The 15,221-nt window shown below is 39.6% G+C and overlaps 1 long non-coding RNA gene across 1 annotated transcript in view; it reads right to left on the minus strand.

Annotated features, from left to right (window-relative positions):
- Positions 1-13,765, minus strand: part of LOC140479483 (uncharacterized) — a 177,849-nt gene extending 164,084 nt beyond the window's left edge. The window contains exon 1 of the long non-coding RNA XR_011961058.1: positions 13,662-13,765. This is a non-coding gene — a long non-coding RNA (uncharacterized lncRNA). The remainder of the gene's footprint in view (positions 1-13,661) is intronic.
- Positions 13,766-15,221: the final 1,456 nt, after the last annotated feature.

Raw genomic sequence — 15,221 nt, forward strand, 5'->3', positions numbered from 1 at the left:
TTTTAAAATAGGTAATCAAAAACGCGGTTGAATGACATGAAACCCTGAAAGGAACCACATGATTTTCATTACCACCTTTTGTGTAAAATGAGGGAAGGGAACATTGATTAGGAAGCAGCTTCAGAGACACAAATATTTCACAAACATAACTATGTATGGTTGCTAAGGTTGTAGTTGCATAGTGATAACATTTCCAAAATAAATCTTCTAATGGGGGCATGCGAAGGGCAGTCCTGCAGGAAATTAAGGTCAACTGCCTTCTGTGGGCATTTACTTGTACAATTATCCAGAATCTATTAATATGATGATATTTACTTAAGTGTAGTCCCAGTGACAAGAGCTGTCTGACCTGTAATTTCTTGTTCCCGTGTACGAGAAATCCAGGCAGTGCTCTTCAAATGGCATTTTTGCCAGTGGATTAAGCCTGCCGGTGGACAGATTGTACAGTTCTCTTTTCTCCTCAATGTCTTTAGGCTATCACAGGTTTCCATATGTGAGGTAATTATGTGCACTGAGGGAAAGAATGATGACATTGCTGTCATGTCGTGTGCTGAGAAGGAGGCAACCATTGTACAGCACAATTGCCCTGCACAGTGACAGTTGACAAAGGAGAAAGACATTTAATAATAAAAAAAGAACTCTGCATTAGGTTAAACCTAAGATCCCTTTAGCACCAACATGCCCACATTAACACCCATTCTAATTTCATTTGATTTTAGCGATTAATAATATATGCATTTCAGGTAGTCAGATTCAAAACCTGGATACATCTATGTGCCTGCTGCCAATAAAATGCATTTTAATTAACAAAGAGTTTTGTTTAGCTGTAACTGATTATGGGCACTACAGAGAACGGCTTATCAAAGTCTGTATAACGCTCAGGGGGTTTCCAATTTCTTTCATGAGACAACAGTGATCAAGAACAGCATATTAATGAATATTTCAACTCTGTGTTGTTCACATAGTCACGCTAATTAGGATCAGTTATTGTTTCTGCTGCCAAGGTGCCACTGTAAGACTTTGTAGAAAATGAATCTCTTAGAGCACTACTCAGATTTACAATGAGCTCATTTTAATCAGGACCTGTGATATTCATTGTTTAGACTGAAACACAGCCACAGAATGGATAATAAAGCAGAGCTTTTAAAGCTTTTGGTTGAGTACTGAATATTCTTTGTAGCTTTCATGATCCCACCATTTTAGGAAATGATGAGCAATTGGACTGAGAATATAAATCAAAGGTTTTAACCGATTGGCTTATTATGTTCAGTCTGTTGATGTGTGCTGTATCCCGTACATCTCCTGAGCCACCTTGATCTGTTGTAATTCATCTGTTTCATTTCAGTGTACTGTATGCTAATCAGTTAGTCTCAAATACCAGGTTGATCTGTGATGAATCCAGCCTGTCTCTTATATTGTGCTGCATCGAGGCCAATTCCTCGGCTGCATTTGAGTTTTATACTAATCTATGTTTTCCAGAAAACCATGTGAGGGAACAAATATGTTACATATGCCAGATGCAGAAATTCATCTGCAATTTTACAAGCTTCACAACCTACTCAAATAGTACCCTCCAAACCCAAGACTCAGCCACCTAGAAAGACAAGAGCAGCAGATGCATGGAGACACCACCTGTACGTTCCCCTCCAAGCCACACACCATCCTGACTTGGAACCAGATCACTACATCTTCACTGTCACTGGGTTAATATCCTGGAATACTTTTCTTTGCAGCACTGTAGTTATCCCTACCCTTTATACTGTGGCAGTGCAAGAAAGTGTCTTACCACCACCTTCTCAAGGGGAATTAGAATAGATGATAAAATTCTGGCTTTTCCAACAAAGGCTCAAGAAAGAAGAAAAAGCTGTTTAAAATGACTGCTCACTAACAAAAGACAATGGCAAAATCCTCAAATCTCTCATCCTTAAAACACATTATAAAACCTGATTCAACCAAGATTTTATCCATTTATTTTGATACCTCTTTGTCGTTCAGTGTCAACTTTTTTCACTGATTATACTCCAATGGAGCACCTTGAGATCTTTTACCATATTGCTGTGGTTGTAGTGGCTGCCATTTAGCATCTCGACTATCAACAGCTTTACTGCGCAATGTGGTTCACTTGTGAAAGATTTACAGATGACAAATTGTAGTGAAATAGAACTGAATGCATGCTCTGATCAATATTAATCGTAGTTATTGATGCACTGTATGCAGATACATTTCACTAGTCTAGATGTGTGATGCATCCAGCAAATCTCCTAAACTGTACTCTATGCAGTAACAAATCAATTTGAAGCATTCTCTCGGACGCACGTGAAGAGTTAAATACAGTGATTACCCTTCACATTTTACAAATTTTACAGACATCAAAGTGAGGATTGGGAATTACATTAAAACCTAAAACATCACAGTTTTTCTTTAAACCAATTAAGTATTCATGATAATAGAAGGCTGGGTGGAAGAGAGTGGCATGGTGGCTCAGTGGTTAGCTCTGCTGCCTCACAGTGCCAGGGATCTGGGTTTGATTCATACCTTGGACGACTGTCTGTGTGGAGTTTGCACATTCTCCCCAGTGTAGATTTCCTCCAGCTACTTGGGTTTCCTCCCATAGTCCGAAGATGTGCAGGTCAGGTGAATTGGCCATGCTAAATTGCCCATAGTGCTAGGTGCATTAGACAATAGACAATAAACAATAGGTGCAGGAGTAGGCCATTCTGCCCTTCAAGCCAGCACCACCATTCATTATGATCATCCACAATCAGTATCCTGTTCCTGCCTTATCCCCATTACCCTTGATTCCACTATCCTTAACAGTTCTATCCAACTCTTTCTTGAAAGTATCCAGAGACTTGGCCTCCGCAGACTTCTGAGGCAGAGCATTCCATACACCCAACACTCTCTGGGTGAAGAAGTTTCTCCTCAACTCAGTTCTAAGTAGCCTTATTTTTAAGTTGTGTCCTCTGGTTCAGGACTCACCCATCAGCTGAAACATGCTTCCTGCCTCCAGAGTGTCCAATCTTTTAAGTCAGGGGTAAATGTAGAGTAGGGGAATGAATCTGGGTGGGCTACTCTTTGGAGGGTCGGTATGGACTTATTGGGCCGAAGGGCCTGTTTCCATACTGTAGGAAATCTAAGTTAGAGCTGGGTAAAGGGGTGCTGTCCAGTCAACCCTAGAGACACACCTTCTCTGCCCACATCGAGGAAGAGCCACAGGCCAGTCTGTATAGGGGCTGTCCACTTCACCCTCCAGGTTGGTGGCCTGGCTGCTGTGTCTCTTTTTAACAACAAGATTTAGAAAATTGGGAAGCGGCCGCTGCTATGTTGAAATGCCCTCTGTTATTTGCCATCCACTGCAGCCTGCTACTCCCATGAAACTGGAAGGAATCAGTGGTTTTGGGTAGTGGGTTGATGACAGCGAACCACAAAGAACTCACTGAATCAGTGGTACGTTCAAACAACAACAGCCCTACTTGTCTCGGTCTTACAGAGAAGAAGCCACGATCATTTTCACTCCGAGTATTTCAGTCATGTGAGCTCTCACATCATTATGGGAGGTATTATTTATATGGGCCAAGATAACAATACTTACAAACCTTAATAGCACATTTCCCCCTCCATCAAGTTTTTGTCCATATTCTATTACTTTCATATTTATATACTACCCTGTTCTCCATTGTCCTCTTGCCTTAAATCTCTGACATCTTAGACTCAGTCTGTCAGGAGGCTTTGAAACTCTACCTTACCGTGTGCTTCTCAGATGTAGAAACTCAGTAGTCAGGCTGTCTGTCTCATTCACTGAAAGAGACAAAAAAAAACTGCAGATGTTGGAATCCAAAGTGGACAGGCAGAAGGCTGGAAAAACAGAGCAGCCAAGTAGCATCAGCAGGTGGAGAACTCAACATTTCGGGTGTCCTAAAGAAGGGTTACACCCGAAATGTCAACGTCTCCACCTCCTGATGTTGCCTGGCTTGCTGTGTTCTTCCAGCCCTCAGTCATTCTCTGAAAAGCTGTTTCTTGATTTCGACGGCCTTCAATCAGACCTGCAACAGCTATCTCTTCATGAATTTCTGCCTCAATATCTGATTCATCCAAACGTATGACCTATTATCATTTTTGATTAATAGAAATAAGATTTAATTTATTTCAACATGTAGTGCTTTCTGTAGTGGATACTAAATAACATCTGTTTATTATTATTGCTCTATGCTGTTACTCCTTCCGTCCCTTGGTCTCTAGAGTCATAGAGATGTACAGCATGGAAACAAACCTTTTGGTCCAACTCATCCATGCCGACCAGATATCCCGACCCAATGTAGTCCCATCTGCCACTTGCCAGCACCCCGCCCGTATCCTCCAAACCCTTCCTATTCATATACCCATCAAAATGCCTTTTAAATGTTGCAATTGTACCAGCCTCCACACTTCCTCTGGCAGCCCATTCCACAAAAGCACCACCTTCTGTGTGAAAATGTTGCCCCTTAGATCTCTTTTATATCATTCCCTTCTCACCCCAAACCTATGCCCTCTAGTTCAGGACTCCCCCACCCCAGGGAAAATACTTTGTCTATTTATCCTATCCATGCCCCTCATGATTTTATAAACCTCTACAACAGTCACCCCTCAGCTTCTGATGTTCTAGGGAAAACAGCCCCAGCCTGTTAAGCCTCTCCCTATATCTCAAATCCTCCAACCCTGGCAACATCCTTGTAAATCTTTTCTGAACTCTTTCACATTTCACAACATCTTTCCGATAGGAAGGAGACCAGAACTGCACGCAATATTTCAACAGTGGCCTAACCAATGTCTTGTACAGCCGCAAATGACTTCCCAACTCCTGTACTCAATACTCTGACCAATAAAAGAAAGCATACCAAACACCTTCTTCACTATCCTATCTACCTGTGACTCCACTTTCAAGGAGCTATGAACCTGCACTCTAAGGTCTCTTTGTTCAGCAACACTCCCTAGGACCTTATCATTAAGTGTATATGTCCTCCTAAAATTTGCTTTCCAAAAATGCAGCACCTCGCATTTATCTAAATTAAACTCCATCCGCCATTCCTCAGCCCATTGGCTGATCTGATCAAGATCCTGTTGTAATCTGAGGTAACCTTCTTCGCTGTCCACAACACCCTCAATTTTGGTGTCATCTGCAAACTTACTAACTATACCTTTTATGCTCACATCTAAATCATTTATATAAATGACATAAAGTAGTGGACCTAACCTAAACCTTTTCTCCCTTCGTCTCCATCCCTGATATATCTCCTGTCATAAGCTTGTTGTTTTTTGGTAGAACTGTTTTCAGTCTTGAATCCACAATACTGAAATGTTTCCTTGGCTCAATGAAGATCTTTAACACCATGCCACTGGGACACTGCACTGGATAAGTTTATGTGCTATATTTGCTGATGTGTGTGCATTTCTCAGCCTACATCAATATGTGATGAAATTCTTGCAGATACTTTGAGCTCTCCATCCACTGTCCACAGCTAAGCAAGAATTCAATATCATTAAATAAGATTGCTATCTTGTCATGTAGGGTGGTCAATGGTGGCCGTGGACATCTGAGCTTGATAGCACTGTTGACAACATCTTCCAGTCCCTTGTTGAAGCTTGACAATGGACTACTGGGATTGGTTTTGTTCTGCTTTCAAGTAACTCTCAAGATTAGAGTGGTGCTGGAAATGCATAGCAGGTCAGGCAGCTTCCGAGGAGCAGGAAAATCGACGTTTCAGGCAGGAGCCTTTCATCAAGATTCCTGATGCTGCCTCGGCTGCTGCCTGACCTGCTGTGCCTTTCCAGCACCACTCTAATATGACTCTAATCTCCAGTACCTGCAGTCCTCATTTTTGCCTATTTCAAGTAACTATCTCAGCCTTAAATGTACACAAGGGTTCTTTCCCCCATAGTTCTCTGTGGCAAAAAGAGACTCAGAGAGAAGAAATTCCTCCACATCTGAGTTTTAAATGGTGCTTGTTCATTCTGAGACTATGCCCTCTAGTCCTAGACTCTCACCGAAGGGGAAATCATCCTCTCAGCATTTACCCTGTCAAGCCCTTCTGTATCCAATACGTTTCACTTATCTGCTTCTGTGCTATGACTGCTCCCAGACAGGTTCTTCCAAGATCAGTCGTGAATTTGGCTGTTTTCTAATTTTCCCAGATGCTCTCCAATGTCCAGTGATACAGGACTTCAACAGCAAAGGCAGTAGCTGCTAACTTTGTCTGTTAACAATGTGGGTTTCTTTCTCTCTCCATCTCCTGCACTGACCTCACCAAGTGCTTCCTTTGTCTGTTCTTCTCCCTTTTAAAACCACTGTTGTTTTGACTTTTTTTTTCTCCAAAGTTCCAAAACAATGCAACAGCATATAAAACAGTAATTGCTGCTCCTGGAATTCAAGGAAAGCAACTCCAACATCTAAAATACCTAAAAAAAAAGGAGCAGCTGTTGCAGCCAGAAATTTTTCCTGCCCTTCATCTTGGATTACCCAGAATGGGAGAGTCCAGAACTAGAGGGCATAGGTTTAGGGTGAGAGGGGAAAGATATAAAAGAGTCCTAAGGGGCAACTTTTTCACACAGAGGGTGGTATGTGTATGAAATGAGCTGCCAGAGGATGTGGTGGAGGCTGGTACAATCGCAACATTTAAAAGGCATCTGGATGGGTATATGAATAGGAAGAGTTTGGAGGGATATGGTCCAGGTGCTGGCAGGTGGGACTAGATTGGGTTGGGATATCTGGTTGTTATGGATGGGTTGGACCGAAGGGTCTGTTTCCATGCTGTACATCTCTATGACTCTATGTTTCAGTGAGATCACCTCACATTCTTCTAAATTTGAGTGAGTAGAGTCCCAACATGTTTAGCCTTTGCTCATAAGCCAATCCCTTCATTCTGGGGAATACCCTAGTCAACCTTCACTGAACTGCCTCCAATGAAATAATATCTTTCCTTAAAATGAGGGGACCAAAATTGCTCTCATTCATCCAGATATGGTTTCACCAGTACCTTGTACATTTGCAGTAAGGTTTCCCTGCTATTATACCCCAACATCCTGGACCACTTTCTCTGGTCTGACTCTAAAGTTGAATCTCCAGTGTTTTGGAATCCATCACAGCCTCCTTTATGTTGTTTGATGATTAGTTGAGCTTCAGAAACATTACAGAGTCATTGGTATATTCAAATAACAACTATTTTTATTGTATATTGAAGGAACTATATACAGCTTTACATGACTGGGTCCTACGGTGCTGAAGCAATGACTCTTCACCCTCAAAGTCCCTCATAAGAACATAAGAATTAGGAGCAGGAGTAGGCCGTCTGGCCCTTTGAACACACTCTGCCATTCAGTAAGATCATGGCTGATCTTCTCGTGGCCTCAGCTCCATCCCCACCCCCACCCACCCACCCCTCCCCCCCTCACTATAACTTCTAATTCCTTTACTGTTCAAAAAGTTATCTATCTTAGCTTTGAAAACATCTACTGAGGTGGCCTGAACTATTTCACTGGGCAGAGAATTCCAAAGAGACACAACCCTCTGGTGAAGAAGTTCCTTCTCAATTCAGTCCTAAATCTGCTCCCCCTCATTTTCAGGCTATGCCTTCTCATCCTAGTTCCACCCGCCATCCTCTCTACTTCATTTCCATCTATTCCTATCATAGTTTTACATGTTTCTATAAGAATCTCCCCTCATTCATCTAAATTCCAATGAATATAATCCCAATCTACTCAGTCTCTCCTCATGAGCCAACCCTCTCAACTCCAAAGTCAACCTAGTGAGCCTCCTCTGCACGCCCTCCAATACCAGTGCATCCTTTCTTCAGTAAGGAGACCAAAACTGCATGCAATACTCCAGGTAGGGCTCATCTGCACCCTGTACAGCTGCAACATAACCTCCCTGCTTGTAAACTCAATTCCTTTCACAATGAAATACAAAAATCCATTTGCCTGCTTAATTTCCTGTTGGACCTCCAAACCAACCTTTTGTAATTCATATACAAGGACACCCGGGTCCCTCTGCATAGCAGCATGCTGCAATTTTATTTTACCATTCAAGCAATAATCCTTTTTACTGTTACCCCTACCAAAACGGAGGACTTCACATTTATTCAACACTGTACTTCACCTGCCAGACCTTTGCCCGTTCACTTAAACTAACTATGTCTTTTTGCAAAGTTTCACAGTCCTCTGCATACTTTGCTCTATCCACAAACTTTGACACACTACATGTGGTCCCCAACTCCAAACCATCTCTGTAAGTTGTGAATAGTTGCAGTCCCAACATTGATTCCTGAAGCACACCACTAGTCACTGATTGTCAACCAGAAAAGCATTCATTCATCCCCACTCTTTGCTTCCTGTTAGTTGACCAATCCTCAATCCACGCTAATACATTGCCTGTAATGCCTTGCATCTGTATCTTACGTGTGGCACCTTGTTGAATGTCTTTTGGAAATCAGATGCACCACATCTACTGGGTCCCTGTTGTTCACTGTGCTCGTAGTGTCTTCACAGAATTCTGGTAGATTAGTTCAGCATGCTCTGCCCTTCATGAACACATGTTGCAGCTGTACAGGACCTTGGTTAGGCCACATTTGGAGTACTGTGTGCAGTTCTGGTCGCCTCACTTTAGGAAAGACGTGGAAGCTTTGGAGAGGGTGCAGAGAAGATTTACCAGGATGTTGCCTGAAATGGAGAATAGGTCATACGAGGATAGGTTGAGAGTGCTAGGCCTTTTCTCACTGGAACAGCGAAGGATGAGGGGTGACTTGATAGAGGTTTATAAGATGATCAGGGAATAGATAGAGTAGACAGAAACTTTTTCCCCGGGTACAACAGAGTGTTAGAAGGGGACATAATTTTAAGGTGAAGGGTGGAAGGTATAGAGGGGATGCCAGGGGTAGGTTCTTTACCCTGAGAGTGTTGGGGACATGGAATGTGCTGCCTGTGGGAGTGGCAGAGTCAGAATCATTGGTGACCTTTAAGCGGCAATTGGATAGGTACATGGATGGGTGCTTAAGCTAGGACAAATGTTCGGCACAACATCGTGGGCCGAAGGGCCTGTTCTGTGCTGTATTGTTCTATGTTCTATGTTCTACATGCTGCATCTGTCCAATGGGACAATTTCTAACTAGATGCTTTGCTATTTCTTCCTTGATAATAGACTCAAGCATTTTCCCCACTACAGAAGTTATGCTAATCGATCTATAATTCCCCATCTTTTGTCTACCTCCTTTTTTTTTAAACAATGGCGTCACATTTGCTGTTTTTCAGTCTGTTGGAACCGCCCCAGATTCCAGTGAATTTTGGATTTCATTCATACATTCTTTTGCATGACATTATGGCAGCTGGTATATACAAGTTTGTCCCATCTTCAACCTTCACAAACCATAATATTACACCCAGTAGCTTTAAGAGCCCACCCTCCACCCTTAATTTGACAGAGAACCTGCCTCCATGCCCATTAAGGCATTGCCTATGGAAATCCCAGGTCAGTGACTGTTGTTCATGGGGGCAGGCCAGGGACCTAGAGACTTTCCCGACTGCAATTTCTGGCCCCTGATGCAAAACTCCAGTCCTCAGTGTTTGGCTAGGAACATGTGGACACCAGAAATCTGTTTCGCAGGTGTAATCACATCTAACACCAACAGTTTCACATCATTGCAACTGCTGAAACTGGGCCATTGTATCTGTAAATTAATTAGAAACCCCACATAACCAGTGACCTTAAGGATCATCAGGTAATACCGAACACTCTTCTAGCCTGCAGTAAAAATAGACCACCATACCAAGAACATGTTGTTAGAATACTGGTTGTGCTGTCAAGTTACTATCTGCACATAAATATTGCAAATGTATAATAATGCAGAAAGAATTGTATTATAAGACTGTTACTCATTTGTGCATTGGACAAAATAATTCACTCGAGAAAGTAAAAACATTATCATGAATATCTTATGCTATATGGGGTATGCATTAGGCAACAACTCAGTAAAAACAGAGGTATCCTATGTAAATATATATTTTTAATAAATAAATTATATTCACCCACTCATTGAAAACTGAACTAGTGAATTCTGAGTGTTCAGTATTGCAAAGTGTAATTTCAGAAATACACAGAATCTAACACTTCTTTATTCCTTCTGCAAAGTAGATGGCTGTGACCCCTCCTTTTAAATGCGACTACAGTCATTGCAAGAAAAACATTGCGAAAAGGGTGAAGTGACAAAGACTGAATAACCTGTTTTATTATTCTCTGTAACAATTGACATTGCAGGTGGGAATATAAAAGGAGAGAGCGTGTCTGACTGTTAGACAGGATGATTTACTACTAACTCTCCTTGCTACGTACAATGTATTTTACATACCCTGTCAGCAAAGTTAATCTTTGCTTTATTTTATTTTTATGATCTCATGGTCACACCAAGTAAACTTTCTGTTGTTTAGAGATAAATTTTGTTTGCCCTTATCTGGAGTGATACTGTGCGTCTTTGGCTCTCAAATAAATCTCACTCACTTCACCCCAATCAACTTGATACCTGACCATTTCATTTGTTTAACAATAATGAGTAATATGCATCTTAATGTTCATTCATTTTACTGAAGAACTCTGATCTTTAATTATTCTATTACCTCAGTGAATAGTTGATAGGTGTTTCAAACGCCATCCATTAACAAAAATATGCTTCAATTCTTTTACTAACTTTAAACAGGCACATCACTGTACTTGTAATTTCATGTGTATATATTGTGCAGTGTCAACTGTGCATTTCCTTTCTTGAAACTTACTGACCAAGAATCAAAAACGTATTTCCTGGAGCATGCATAGATCTCTTAAGGATCACCATTTCTTAAATTATAATAAGCTTTAATGAATTATTTCCAGTTGTTTTATCATATGTTTGAAAATGAATTCTATAGTCAGGTTTCTTCGGCAGGGCAGGATGTTTCAAGAGTAAGTGCAGTTTAGCACAGAAAACTTTATATAACGTATACTAGTTTGCATAACCTTCTATTAAAATCAAATGTTTTCATTTTCTTGTCAATTTTGAAAGCCTTTTGCTAAACTCAAAAGAATAGAGAATCAATAATGCTTTCAAAATGCTTGTGAGCACGCTTTTGTACAAAGTGTCCACATTACTGGAGGTAAGGAAACCTGCCAAGTATTTCTTAATTCATAATTTTGTTGGGGAATAAAACTTTTTTGATTTATATCACTTTAGTTAGAAGGGTAATCTTAGATTTCAAGAGAAAAAAATAGGTTAACAATTGCATTGATACTAGTCTGTCAAAAGTAGGTAACACTGCAATCCACAAAGAAAATGTATTTTATGAACAGATTATTTCTTTAGAAAGAAGCTTCTTTAGTATTCCAAGCATCTTTATGCCAATCCTATTCTAAGCCGAGTAGCACAATAAAATATCTGATAAAGCCAGTAGTTCTCTTTGAAGGACAACATATTTAGATGTATACAATATAAATCAGCAATCCCCCACCCTACACCCAAGAGGCTGGTAAAAGAGAGGTTGCTGCAGATGACCCCTGCATTTTAATGTAATCTTTCTGGAATTGTGTCATGTGGACTAAACAAAGGACCTTAGCAGAACACATTTCCTGTGAACGTTAATACTGACTTCCAAAGCTACAAAAATAATGGCTGTCACTTTAATGCTTTGACTTTCTTCAAGCAGGCCTATCTCCAAAGATTGTCAGATGTGAAACCAAACAGATATTAGACTGTCAGTCAGGGAAATTACAAAGTTCACCATAACTGGGGCAGAAATTATATGTGGGCAACTTTGATGGACACAGGTGTTAAAGTATTATGAAATGCCACAGGGTGTTAGAGTGAATGATGTGGTTCATAGAGGCTCTGCTTTCTTTTCCCAGCAGGGATGCACTTCCATCATCAGTTCCTTTTGCAGGAAGGACTGAAGACCTGAGGATGTAGTGATCGCTCTCCAGAGCACTACCCTGGTCAGATTATATGGGGCTGGGTCGTTTCATTAAGTATGTAATGTCTCCTCTTCCTTTTTGTAAAAGGAAGGTTAGTGGAGCATTCAGCTGGGGGTGGGGGCAGGGTGTGCAATCTTATGGTTTGGGGATGTTATAACCTTTTCAAATGAGAAAAAAGTCTGTTGTTTATTGCACTTGTTGATAATCTGTGAAATGTAGTACAAGAAGCTTGCTTCATTACTATAACAGCAGAGGTCCTCGTTAGTACTGCCTAATGTTATTAAATATGAGCTCTGACACATCCCCAATAAAAGAGTGACCTTAACAGCATAGGAACCGAACAAAGCCCCATACAATTTTTCACAATGAGTATCTTTTTACAAAATCATCTATTAACATTTTTGTGTTTATTGTGTGCTGGTGGTAAGTCAGGAGAATATACTGCCCATTACCATTTTGTTCCTGGTTTTGTACAATTTAAACAATGTCAAACAAAACAGAAATGCAGAATCCTACATAGCTCTGTACTAAAGCTTACTATCATATCTGACTAATACAATCTATTACAAAATACACACTGGAGATGCTTTAAATTATTGAGTATATTTTGGTGCACTACAAACATAAATGTTAACAATAAATATAAATGCAGACAACATATAAATTCAAGTTCAATTTCTTTCATAATTTTTCATAGTTCATTCTAGACTGTGAAAGATTCTTAATGTGTCAAGCCAATACATGTAAAATCAGAAATAAATTGGAATGAAATATTGATTTTTTTTTGACTCCCTGAAATAAAGTGTTAAAAATGCTTGTTTCTCAACATGTTTTGCTTCCCATTTTAACATAACATACAGAAGGCAGAATTGGATTACAGTTAGACATGTCAGAATAATAATCTGTGCTGCTGCATTTATTAAACACAGAATAGTATGTATGTGCATTTATTACACATGCAGATCTTTTAAGAGGATTTTGTAAGCATTGTTGTCAATTTTCTGGGCAAGGTTTTTGTTACAGTCTCAAAAATAATGCAGCTAAAGATATTACTAACTCAGAATGTTCTGAAAAGGTTAAGAATGTAAGTAGTTTGTAACAACCGTGATAATAAAGGGTTTGAAGCTGAAATGACACTAATGTACGACATGGGAATAAGATTGGAATGGGATTACGAATTAAAACATTAAATATAGAAATCATAGAGCACAAATGTGACTATTTGCTGTCAAAGGTAATGCTGACTTGTTTTTGATTCAGTATGCCTTTAAAGATAACACTTAATTTGCAATGTTTTCACTTTCTACCGATGAAGAAAGCATAAATTTTGTTAATCCTTTTCGCCGAGTCTTTCATTCCTATGAGAAATATGAACATCTAATTGGGTTTGATGGATATATTTTCCCTCACATTGTGCCTCTAAGCCTTTGTGCTTTATTAAGCTCATTCTAATGAATATCCTGCTGCTTTATATATTTCCATGTATCCTTTTCTTTTCAAATGCGATCAATATACTTTTATCCTGCAATACTATTGCAATATGTCTTGCGTAACCCGACTGCCTTTAATTTGTATCTAAACAAAAGGATTTTTACTAACAGTTATATGTGTTTTCAGTACAATTGAGCTATAACTGGGCACTTCCTTGAAAATTTACATAATCGGAGCTACCCTTAATTCGAATTAAGTCTTGTTCATTTACCTTTCAATTTTATCGTCTCTGCCATGTATTTCCATTTCATTCAGCAATTCATCCTCAGTTGCTAATTGTCAGCCATTTTGTACTTCTGTAGTTAGTAGATTCTGCAAGATGAATACCTAATCAGATTCATAATCAAATTCAACAGCTTCTCATAGTCTGAGTCTGCATACTATGATTATTCATAGCACACTTAAATAAATACGCACAAACTAAGTTGTTACTTGTCGGTTACAGCTGAATAAATATTGCTATTCAACCTGCTCTGTATTTACATTGTACATGAGGCCATGACTCAAGATGAATGGGTATGATGAATGAAGCTTCACAAAAACCACAATTTGAAAGTGAAAAATGTTTGGCATATGGAGAAATCATGCTCAAAAGCAGTAACGTTTGTTCGCTCTCAATTTATTAGGTAAAGTACTGCTCTGTTTTTGCTTGCTCTATCGTTTTGCTTCAAACTATCGCTAATGAAATTAAGGTTATAAAAGGTCACAATTCCTCCTTTTTGTAATCTGAGGCAGAGAAAGGAATGCGAGGATCTGGGATTGGACTGAGATCAGAGTGGGGAGTGGGTGGAGGGCTGGTGGGCACTGCTGCTGCAATGATAAGATCTTCAAAGAGCTATATCAGCAAAGTCTTGACATAGGCCGTAGTTATGGAGAAATCCACAGACTCAAGATATCTTAGTGTCCTCACCAAGGAAGGCATTACGGGTGTGGGTGAGTGGCTTCAAAGGGAAATATAATTTATTACGAAAGGAAAAATAAATCGAACAAGAAAGTGGGGATTGATTCCAGACCATCAATTCAATTGAAGTGATGATACCTCTTAAGCCATGCAAGTTCAGCTTCAGTAGTTTGCCTGATACCTGTATCTCAAGAAGAGCTGCTATAACAAATCCTTTGCCTCTGATCGAGTATTTTGATTTGGGTGTGATGTAAACCTCTGCCACTAATCCTTTATTGCACGTGCCATCAAAGAATGGCATAAAATGGCAAACAGTCATAGAATACCAATTCATTTTCCATAGAATGAGTTACAAACAATCATTCTTGTACTAAAAATTAACTTAATTTCAGTAGCGTAAAGAACAATTGTCAAAAAGAAGAGACAGTGTCTAAATTAAGTATTCAGCATGAGTGACAACTTTCATCAAAGTACCTGTCAATTGTACAGCAAGATTATTTTTTGCAGATGGATTCAAATATTAAAAAGCTATGATTGCAACTAGTATTGACAAAATGAATTACCACTTTCAATGCTAATAGCACTTGATTTGATTTATGTATAATCAAATTTACATTGTAAAAGTTGAATGAATTCTAATTAGGAGTTATTTTTAGCTCTCACAATGCAAGAAAGGAGAAATTCACAAACTTGTGAAGTTGCCAAATAGTGACCATACACAGCTTTTAATTATTAGGAGGTTGATTGTTACATCAGAACATCTTTCCACGTTTATGCCCACATGAATTAGAATACGAAAAGGGGACAAGTGATATTTTGTTTGGTAACTTTCCACTTCTTTCCTTGCAGTTCAAAAGAACGAATTAAGCC

This window comes from Chiloscyllium punctatum, chromosome 7 (genome assembly GCF_047496795.1).
Source record: "Chiloscyllium punctatum isolate Juve2018m chromosome 7, sChiPun1.3, whole genome shotgun sequence".
NCBI classification, from domain to species: domain Eukaryota; kingdom Metazoa; phylum Chordata; class Chondrichthyes; order Orectolobiformes; family Hemiscylliidae; genus Chiloscyllium; species Chiloscyllium punctatum.